Here is a 9,809-nt window from a genome sequence, read left to right on the forward strand (position 1 = left end):
TAGGCTATTTTATTGCTTAATTAAAATAATATGAAGAAAAAAATGTACAAATGAATTGTTTCCGCACTAATTTATTCACAGTTTCATTATTACAGTAATGATTAAATGTTTTCCTACTATCGTACCATGTCTTAGTTTACTCAGGTATAGTAGGGTTAATACGGTAGACCCCTTTCTTCACATGCAAGGCAGCTTTGGCAGCTGAGATGGAGGCACGCCTCACTCTTGGTGTGTTAGAGTGCAACTTGGGATGAAGTATTGTCTCAGGGAATGGGCCCCGGTCAAAGGCAGTCCATCGCTCTTCGGGCATCGCTTAAGCAGCACATCTGGGATCTAGCAGTTAAAAACAGCCATGTTCAGCAGATGTTCAGCTTCGAAAACAGCGGAGACATGGGGTGGATCCTCTCTTTTAGAATAATGGATAATTCTAATGCTATTCATAAGATTAGGGATGGGAAAGACATGTTTGTGGCTGACCCAGCTGCTATTAGAGGTGCCTTTTGACTGTTTTATAAAGCTCTCGATCTTGACGATTGTATTTCAACCACTGATGGAATTCTTCATTTTAGGGAAAATATTTTCAGCACAAACGGAGTATGACCGAAGATTTGAGGTTTAAGCACCCATTATTCTTTCTAAAATGGAAACATTGAGGGCCAGATTTAATAGAAAATGACAGTGTGCGGCGTTGCGCCAAATTTGGCAGCGGTATTTAAAATGCAGGGATGCTTTGTATTTACTAGAATACGGAGCACACCTGTGTTTCCCCCTGCACCGGTGCTAAATTTGCTGCCGTGAGCCAATGCAACCACCCTTGCACCATAGTGCAAGGAAGACTGCATTGAGAGGGACATTTTTTTTGTGCAGGAAGGGAAAGCACACATAGAAAGTGTAAAAACAAGGAGAAATTAAACCATTCCTCCTCGTTATGCCACACTAATGCCACCCCTGGGGTGGTGGTAGATTTTGGCGCTGCCTCAGGTTTACAAAAACTTGTAAATCTGAGGCAACGTCAAAATGCAATGGGTGTTGCTGGGGTATTCCCACAGCAACACCCATTGCATGCCCCTTCCAAGCAAAGTGCTGTGTGTGAAGGGGCCGTATTTGCAAGGTGGCATTAAGCCACAAAAAGTGGCTCAACTCCTCCTTGTAAATACAGCTCAGGGCATAGCGCCACTGGAGCATCACAAAAAGTGACGATCGGGTGGCGCTAGGGGCTCTTAAATATGCCCCTTATTGTTTTTAAGCTCAAGGTAAGGTCTCCAGCCCTGATCAGATCCCCTTAGAATTCTATGCCACCTTTAAGCATATCTTGGCTCCTATCCTAAGTCATCTCTTTAATTATTTTGATGTAACCAGTCGGGTAGCAAAATCTAAGGGAGAGACTAATATTGTTATTTTTCCTAAAAAAAGGGAAAGATCCCATTCTCTGTGGGTTGTATCACCCTATTTCCTTAATCAATGCAGACTGAAAGATTTACACACACATTCTTGCTAATTGACTATCTGCAGGTATTTCACGCCTGGTAGACCCTAACAACCATGGCTTTATTCTGGGGCGCAATACAACGTCCCATGTCAATACGGCAATCATGGCCCTGGAGACGGCCTCCTCTGGTGGGAGGCCAGTTGGCATGATCTTCTGGGATGCTGAGAAGGCCTTTGACTAGGTCTCATGCCCCTTCCTCTGGGGAGTTATGGAGACCGCTGGACTTGGCCCAGGCTTTATCACGAGAATTCAATATCTCTACGTTGAACTGAAATTAAGGTTTTGTTGCTCCGATTCCTCTTCTGAATTCATAGCCATCTCTCGGGGGATCAGGCAGGGGTACCCTCTCTCCCGTCCCATATATATGGAGCATTTGCTCCATATATAGAACCTTTTATCCAATACTTGAAGTTCTCTGAGGTGATCCAGCCCCATAAGATACTATGGCTCGAGGTCAAGACGTGTCCCAAAAAAACAGTAAGTGTGCTATTGTTTCCCCTATCCTGTTTGGCAGACTGGACAAAGATAGGTTTCTGTATACTAATTTTGCCATTTTATGCAAAAAAACATTAATTCGGAGGATCCCAAATCTAAATGTTAAATATAATTGCTTTGCCGAAGTTAGTGTGTTATACTCCATAAATGGTTCAAAATAATAATTATTTAGTGTAATTCATTCTCATTTTATTATTAGTTTAGCATAAAATTAATTCATCAAAATTTTATTTAACTAATTTCTCACTCTGTTATCCTGCAAACCCAATGGCTTCAAAATTGTGCATTGCATGTCGCATTTTGGTAATCATTCTGCAAGAGAATTTTGTGAAGGAAATGCCAGAAATCATGGGCTTCAAGATGTCTTCACGAACTGCCACATTATTCAGTGACCTATTATGTTATCGTCCATATGGATTTGGAGAGGCATTTGTTGAACCTTTCCTGGATCTTGTGCTCCCATTTTCATTAAAGTTTTCTAACTTTTTAGTACTATGAGATTTTAACACATGGGCTGAGCCACCCATTAGCCCACTGGCAGACAAATACATTTCAGGTATGACGACGCTGGGGTTAGTCCTGAAAGTGAATGGCCCCACCCAAAATAAAGGCCACATGCTAGACCTGGATCAGGTGACTTCTAGAATGTACGGAAGCTATGCCTCTTATTTGGTCTGAGCATCTGTTAAAACCTTTCCTGTGCAAGTGTCATCTAACACAGACAGTTGTAGAAATACCTAAAGTTAAGTTGTAGAAGAAACAGCCATGGACTAAGCTATCAGTCACAGATCTAGTGCAGCACTGGAGGGATTCCAAGCCATCAGAATCTGGATGGAAGGGATGGAAGGCTATATGTGCTTGACAGACTGGATGGACAAAAAGCTGCATCATAGGATCATGAAAAATAAAAGATCTAGACCTACTGCACGGAGGAACTCTTCCACTTTGAGTGAGGCAAAGCTGAGTTGCAAAAGCTAACAAGAATTTGGCATGTAGACTACATTTACAGAGTGAGAAACCCACTAAAAAGTGCCTTGAAGGTTTACAAGAGGCAGGTGTTCTCTGTCAAATCAGCCTTCCTTACTAATAAAGCCCTAAAGGATGAGACCTCAGCAAAGAAATTGACAGCGATTTTTCATAACATTTCCAACCCTAAGTATGCATGAAACCTAATTGCTAACTTCCAGGAGGTGGCATATAGACTGTTTAATTTTTTCAAGGGACAGGTGTCTAATATTCTAAAATCCTTATCACCTTGTGGGGCTGATTGTGACCCAAGGATTGGAGAAGCAGGTCTATGCCCTAATGGGGTGAGCAGAATGGTAGGCAGAGGACATCTGGAAATGATAGGAATACCCGGCTGGACAAATGGGAGCCTTTAATACCTGATATCTACACTTCAATCATGGCTGTCCTAAAATGAGGGTCTTCACTGGAACCTCTGCCCCCTTTCAATAGAAAGCAGTGGCTGAAGCCCATGGTCTCTTATTTCTGGAAATCTGCGATGACTCACTGCCGAGTGGACGTGTTCCAGGTGAATGGAAAACAATATGGTAGTGCTCCCATTAAAAAAGGTACATGTGGATCCTGCTGTTCTTACAAAATTATCGAGTGATCTCTCTTTTGCGGTTTGCTGGGAAAATAGTGAAGCAACACTTACTTCAACCATCCCTGCAAGTGAACAAATATTTGATTTGGTTCAATAAGAGTTTCACCCATGACATAGCACAGCACCGAGACGGCCCATTAGCTATGATAGATGACCTTCAAATGCTCACAAATGAGACAGAATGTTCGACCTTGGTGATATTAGACCTGTCTGCAGCATTCAATACAGTATTTTTTTTTATTCTTCTGACTAGGATACAGGAAATTGACACTGGAGGAAAAGCACTGGAGTGGTGCAGATCCTACCTGACCGAGAGGCCCCAGACAGTTTTCTTACCACCATATATGTCTAAATTTTTTACCTTGAGCCAAGGAATTCCTCAGGGTTCAGCACTTAGCCCCACTTTCTACATTAACAACATTCATCCACTGTTGAGACTCATAAAATCCTTTAGTCTCTAGTGTATGAATTATGCAGATGGCACTCAGCTTATCAGCTCACCGAATGGGTCAAATCCTAATCCTAATGAACCATTTCATTGTTGTATGGCAGTGGTGTCTGACTGGCTGAAGTCCAATTTGCTCAAATTCACTCAGACAAGACTGAGGTACGGTAGATGAAACAGTCCTATGTACTGGAGTCACTGCTGAGAGGGCGCATAGGGAAGTGATTGATGGTCTCCATACCATGAATCTTTTAGAGTCCTGGAAGGCAAAGGAATTAGCAACAGCTTTACGGGGCTTATTTACAAGCCCCTTGCACCGCCGGTGTGTCTTTTTTTAAATAAGCCCCTACATTTTTAACCGTGGAGCCAATTTATTTCAACTTAGTAATCACTCCAATATATGTGCATATCAAAATCAATAATAAAGTTACAGAATCAGAACCAACAATCTGAAACAAAGGAATAAATTCAGTCTCTTTAGCATATGACATATAGGCGATCATTCTGACCGCGGCGGGCGACGGTAGCCGCCCGCCATGTGGTCACCGCCATTTGGCCGCTCTGCGGTCAAAAGACCGCGGAGGCCATTCTGGCTTTCCCGCTGGGCCGGCGGGCGCCCGCCAAAGGAGCACCCGCCGGCCCAGTGGGAAAGGCCCTGCAACATAGAAGCCGGCTCCGAATGGAGCCGGCGGTGTTGCAGGGGTGCGACGGGTGCTATTGCACCCGTCGCGATTTTCACTGTCTGCTATGCAGACAGTGAAAATCATGCTGGGGCCCTCTTAGGGGGCCCCTGCACTGCCCATGCCAGTGGCATGGGCAGTGCAGGGGCCCCACGACACCCGTTCCCGCCATCCTGTTCCTGGCGGTAAAAACCGCCAGAAACAGGGTGGCGGGCCATGGAGATTCAGCCCAGACAGAATGGGCAGGGAAGCACCGCCAGCCTGTTGGCGGTGCTTCCGTGAAATTTCCCATAGAAATTACAATCAAAGCAATACTGAAACTGAGAAATAGAAATTGATATTTCTCTAAGAAATGTGGACTTCTCTCCAGCAAGAACAGAAATAAAGACATCTACTTAGGTCTAAGCTGAATAGTATAATGTCTTAAGACTTTAGGGGTAGAGCAAGGTAGGTGTCAGCATTGCAAAGACTCCAGCAGAAGTCTTCAGGAAAAGATTACTGCAATTTTAGTATGAAACTATGCACTGTAAGAGCAAAGAGTTCTAAGCTGTCTGTACCTCTGAAAGTCTAAAAGAATCTGCCACAAGTCTAACAAGTTAACATTAATTTAAAGTGGAATATTCTAGGAGCATCTGTATCTCCTGAATACGTCATCAGAAACACAATTATTTCTCTTTCTCATGGAGTGCACTAGCAGTATGGAATGATTTCCCATCCCAAGGAAAACTAAGGACCAGGCTAGTCTTGAGGTTCTCCTCTTCAGATAGGAAAATGATATGGAGCTTTCTCAGCTTGTTAAATCATCCAGTCCATTCTAAGATCTTCTTTTTCTGGAACTTTCTATCTCTAATACACAATACTCCTTTCACTAGTTAAGAAATCAAGGATGTGCACCTGCAAAGAAAAACATGCAAAGCACGTAAAATATACTTCACACGTTAAAATGAAGGCCTACTCATGCTAACTTTGCAAACCACGGTTAATATGCACCTTTAAACACTCAATTATAATTGTAAGCATAATAGAATAAATGCAAAACATAAGCAATGAATTTAGAACCGCATATGCAATGGGCCTTTCAATAAAGACAACACTTCGAAATACAAGTGTAAATATGGATGAGAACTACAATTAGCATTTTATAGCTAAACATAAGAACACACACATACATGTGAAAACTCTAGTTTCTCCAGTAAATGCACCCTCAATAATACAGTTTGATGCTTCACTTTACATTAATAAGGTTAAGGAACACAGAGTATATGATGTAAATTACACTGTCATGATACTTCTGTAACGTATAAAGATGCTGCGAGAATAGCACTGCTCCAATGCCATTTGATTTGTGGCCCAATAGATGGGCTGCTGTTGAAACTCCTGCTAAAAGTCAAACATCTAGGGATTTATTTGGAATTTGAACTTTCCCTGGTGAGCCAAATAAAATATGTTGCATCAATGTGTTTATTTCTCCTTAAAATGTTCTGGAAGATCCCACCCTTTCTTTCCAAATCAACTCACTGCGTAGTGATCCAAGCAACCATATTAAGTCACCTGGACTACTTCAATTCCTTATTCCTTGAGCTGGGTAGTTGTATTCTTAAGAAACCCCAAAGAATAGAAAATGCAGGTTCCACATTGGCCTTGGGGTTTTCTTGTTTCTCTTCAACCACAGTGGCTAGAAAATCCCTGCATTCGCTACCAGTGAAAAAGAGGGTGATCTTTAAGTTTTGCCTTGTATTTAAAGTAGTTCATCACAGTAATTGATCCATAAATTTCGCGATTATACACATCACGCTGTCTGTGTTCTGCTGGAGGACCCCTGCTGGTTGCAACCAGATTTAAACGTGCTCACTCAGGCGGCAAAGCCTTTTCAGTGAGGGCGGCAAATCTTTACAATAAGCCACCAGTTACCTTACAACTCGCCCGTTCCTTACTGAGGTTCAGAAAGGCATTGAAGAACTGTTTTTTTAATATCTAGCCCTGCCCAGCTGACCCCTGGTTGGTTGACAACTTTGTCTCTGTACTTTGAGTCCGATGCTTTTTTTTTCTGTGTTTATTTAGCGCCATGACACATTTCAAGGTACTTGCCACGCTTTACAAGTCTGGTAACATAACATAGCCCACAACTAAGTTATAAATTACTAATTAAACTTAAAAAAATGACATTAAAAATCACAATTAACTCTCAAATAATTCAAATGAAATTATTCAGTTATTACATTTACATAATGAATATCCAAATAAATATTTAAATTACATTAATAAATTGATTAGCATTACAAAAATACATTATTTAATTCATTTTCTCTACTAAACCCTAAATTACTAATTAAACTTTGAAAAATAAACATTCCAAAGCCACAAATTATAGTTAAATAAATAAACCAACAATTTATCAATTAATAGATTTATGTAATAACTGCTAAGTATTTCCGTTACACTAGATAGTAGATAGGTATCTTGCAGATCAGGTGCTGAAGGATGCTCTTGATTTTGAGTCCGATAGTAAAGCAGCACCAGAACACCAGATGGAAAAGACTCCACAATGGAGCCCAATAACTTCTAATTGCCTAGGGAATCCCGGAACTAGCTACCACAAACGGCCAAACCCATCATAGCCTAATGACGCTACTGTTGCAGAATTACAGTACTGAATTCAGATACCTAGGTGCATCATAGAATGCCTGGGCACCTGCTCAAATAACCAGGGAGAACCAAGATATACATACACACACACACGTAGCACTGTAAAACTGCAGTATCACATGTCAAGACGCCTGCTTTACTGTCCCATTACAGCCTTAGATGCCCAGAAATAACTTACATGAGCTGAGTCTGCCTACAGAGGAACTCATGACCCAAGAACACTCCATTTTATGTATTTTATGAATGGAAAGCATTCGAATCACTGAGCTATCGTCCATATTTTTTTATAACAGGTTATTTTTACCTGCACAAATATTTGCCAATAATATATCACACTCCACAAACTGCATTAACTTGTTGCTTTAATAAGAATAGATATTACTATTCTACCAACCTGGGCTCTTAGAATGGGGTTCAGAACAAGTACTGTGCTGTAAAATTATCTCAGGGTAAATAATTCCCTGCACTTTCACTTCAACTCTAGAAGGATTGGGAAATAAGGTGCGGACAAAAAAACTGACCCTCAGTTAAGTGTGGAAAAGGCCGCTTTTATTGAAACAGCTGTACGTTAACAAACGCAAACCTAGGCCAATGGGCCTTACAAAACTAACTCCAAACTAACAGTTAAATTGCCGACCAAAGCCTACCCCCCACCTCAACTATTCCTCCCACACAAGACCCTCCCCGATAATTCTCACCTCATTAAATCACCAAGTGCAACTTTTCACATAATCCTCCTCCTGTAACTGTAAAATCTTAACTCTAAACAACTATTCTGTAATCAACTAACTCTTAACCTTAAACTTCCTGCCCATGCCTACCCTCCCATTCCTTGTGTTTTGCCCCTGTAAAATCAACTTCACATTCTACAACCTTCTGAAAAAGCTTTCATGACACCGCCACCCAGAAAAAGGCGGACCCTGGCTTTTTTCTGCCCCCTCCCCCTTCAACTTTGCAAATTCAACATTCGTGCTACTACTTCTTTCAATTCCAGCAAATACATCTCTATCTTCAACCTGGAAAGATGTACCCCGTTGCTGCGAAAACATTCAGTGGTATCATGCTGGATATCTGAATGCTAAATCCTGCCAAAACCTATGTTTCTACAAAACCGGCTCATCTCCCTATTCAGTTTTCTGTAAGCCCTATCCAAGGCTGCTGGCTTCACAACTCCCGCCCCCCCCACTGTCGGCACGGCATGAACTAAGTCCAGATTACGAAGCAACATGACCAACGCACCTTCAATTGTGTTTAATCTTGTTTCATGGCCCTCATCAAAACCACACCCTTCTCTTGCACCATATAATTTTCTCCCAAATGTATTATCAAAACATCAGGGCATCGTTCCCTCACAAACATGCCATTCAAACCTCCAATCAATTCCACCACGGCATGCCTCCTTACCCCCTCCAAGTCACTGATATCCCATGCCTTTGAAATCCCAGGTTGAACCCCACTCCTCTCTGTGCCATCTGCTGTTCTACCCACTTGACTAAGGAGTGTCCAACTACCTAAATGGATATCTCCTCCACCTATGGCCTCGTGACAGAACCTGCAACAAAAAAAGGGGGAACACTCATACAGAAGAGGAAGGAACGCTGCTTCTCTCCCTGCCAGTGTGCACATATCTTCTCAAACAATCTGAAGACCATCGACCCAATATCATAATGTCCTCCCACTTCCACCAGCAGATGCCAGCTTCAGTTGCCGTGCTAATCCTAATGGAATGGGTTCCAAAAGCTGAAGGAGGGAGCCCCAGAAGTGCAAGAAACTTCCATAAGATGAAGAGCAATTGAAAAGCAATTACCTTGTCCTCAGACTTCCACCTGAAAACCACCCCTACCCACTCGCCGCACATTGTAGCCCATTTGTTTCCCCAAGCCACCGGACAAATCTCTGTCTCTGGCAACCTTTTCAGAACCACAGTCTTCCCTTTCATCCTTTGGTCAGTTTTTTAGCTTTGCAGCCGCACTATTACTCTGCCCTCACACAATGACACCTCCTCCCACAAGACTCCCATCTGTATTTGTTACCCAACAGCTCAGATACTCTGAACGCCCCAAAAAGCATCCACAACATGAGTGCTGAAAATATGCAAACCTCTTCTTTACTTCTGCATAACTGGGGCAACAACCTCAGGAACCTCCTGAACATGTCCAAAGACAGGGGTCTCCATATTCTCCGAGAATGGCCTGGCTCTCTCGCTCAGCCTTCCAACATTCTTTGTCCCAGTTCCCCTGCCGCCGGGGCATACCCCCACATCAATTTCCCAATAAAGGAGATACCCGCTAGTTTTCTGGCAATTGTCACCCAAGACATGCCCCTATCCATGAAATCTAACATGAAATGAATGACATCCTTAGACCTGCTTCCAACCTCTCACCTGTATTGAGCCCCACATGCAATGAACTCTGCCCATGCCTACCTGTATGCTCTTCTTGTTGT

The sequence above is a fragment of the Pleurodeles waltl genome, chromosome 5 (assembly GCF_031143425.1).
Source record: "Pleurodeles waltl isolate 20211129_DDA chromosome 5, aPleWal1.hap1.20221129, whole genome shotgun sequence".
Classification (NCBI taxonomy): Eukaryota; Metazoa; Chordata; class Amphibia; order Caudata; family Salamandridae; genus Pleurodeles; species Pleurodeles waltl.